The sequence below is a fragment of the Pteropus alecto genome, unplaced genomic scaffold (assembly GCF_000325575.1).
Source record: "Pteropus alecto unplaced genomic scaffold, ASM32557v1 scaffold22, whole genome shotgun sequence".
Classification (NCBI taxonomy): domain Eukaryota; kingdom Metazoa; phylum Chordata; class Mammalia; order Chiroptera; family Pteropodidae; genus Pteropus; species Pteropus alecto.
The window spans coordinates 17,679,230-17,681,332 of NW_006434839.1; positions in this window are offsets into that span (position 1 = coordinate 17,679,230).

Below are 2,103 nucleotides of genomic sequence, written 5' to 3' on the forward strand. Positions count from 1 at the left end.
TCTTTACGGACATGACTTTTCAAGTCTTTGGAGTGAATATCCAGTAAAAGGATTGCTGGATCATGTGGTACATCAATTTTTAGTTTTTTGAGAAACCTGCATACTGTTTTCCATAGTGGCTGTACCAATTTGCAATCCCACCAGCAGTGTATGAGGGTTCCCTTAACTCCACATCCTCTCCAGCATTTGTAATTACTTGCTCTGTTGATTATAGCTATTCTAACAGATGTGAGACGGTATCTCATTGTGGTTTTAATTTGCATTTCCCTAATAGCTAGCGATGCTGACCATCTTTTTAAATATTTGTTGGCCATTTGTATGTCCTCTAGGGAGAAGTGTCTGTTCAGGTCCTATGCCCATTTTTTGATTGGATCACTTGCTTTTTTGTTGTTATTGAGTTGTATGAGCTCTTTGTATATTTTGGATATTAGGCCCTTATTGGAGGTGTTGCTTGCAAATATATTTTCCCATTTGAATGGCTGTCTCTTTACCTTGTTGAACAATTTCTTTTGCTGAGCGGAAGATTTTTAGTTTGATGTAGTCCCATTCATTTATTTTAGCTTTTACTTTCCTTGCTTTTGAGGTCAAATTCATAAATTCCACTTTAAGTACAAGGTCCCTGAGTTTAGTTCCTATGTTTCGTTCTATGTTTTTATTGTTTCAGGTCCTATATTCAGGCCCTTAATCCATTTTGAGTTAATTTTGATGTGTAGTGATAGAAAACAGTCTAGTTTCATTCTTCTGCAGGTGGCTTTCCAGTTTTCACAGCACCATTTATTGAAGAGGCTTTCTTTTCTCCACTGCACATTTTTGGCTTTTTTGTCAAAAATTATTTGCCCATATAAATATGGGTTTACTTCTGGACTCTCGATTCTGTTCCATTGTTCCATATGCCTATTTTGCTACCAATACCATGCCATTTTAATTGCTGTCTCTTTGTAGTATAATTTGAAGTCAGGAAGAGTGATGCTTCTAGCCTTGTTCTTTTTTCTTAGGATGGCTTTGGCAATTTGAGGTCTCTTGTGCTTCCATAAAAATCTGATGATTGTTCTATTTCTTTAAAAAATACCAATGAGATTTTGATGAAGATTGCATTAAATCTATATAATGCTTTAGGCAATATGGTCATTTTAACTATGGCGATTCTTCCAATCCAAGAACACAGAATACTTTTCCATTTCTTTGTATCTTCTTCAATTTCTTTTAATTGGTTCTTATAGTTTTCATTGCATAGGTCCTTCACTTGTTTTGTTAAATTTATTCCTAGGTATTTTATTTTTTCTGTTGCAATTGCGAAAATAATTATTTCTTCCACTTTTTTTTTTCTGATACTTCATTATTAGAGTGTAGGAACTCTATGGATTTTTGAACGTTGATTTTGTATACAGAGACTTTATTTGCTTATTGTTTCTAGAGTGTTCTTGTAGAATCTTTAGGGTTTTCTATATAGAGAATCATGTCATCTGCAAATAATGACAATTTGACTTCGTTTCCTATTTGGATGACTTTTATAACTTTCTCTTGCCTGATTGCACTTGATGGAACCTCCAAAATTATATTGAATAACAGTGGCGATAGTGGACAGCCTTGCCTTGTTCCTAATCTTAGAGGGAAGGTTTTTAGTTTTTCAACATTAAGTATAATGTTGGCTGAGGTCTTGTCATATATGGCCTTTGTTATATTAAGGTGTGTTCCTTCTATACTAATTTTGTTAAGTGTTTTGATCATAAATGGATGCTGTATCTTGTTGAAGGCTTTTTCTGCATCTATTGATATGATCATATGATTCTTATTTGTTAATTTTTTATGTGGTGTATCACATTAATCGATTTGCATATGTTGAAGCATCCCTGTGCCCCTGATATGAAGCCCACTTGATCATGGTATAATCTTTTTAGTATGTTGCTGTATTTGGTTCGCTAGTATCATATTTAGGATTTTTGCATCTGTGTTCATGAGAAATATTGGTATATAGATTTCCTTTTCTGTGTTATCTTTACCAGGTTTTGGTATCAGAGTAATATTGGCCTCATAAAATGAGTTGGGAAGTGTTGCCTCCTCTTCGATTTTTTGGAAGAGTTTGAGGAGAATAGATATTAAATG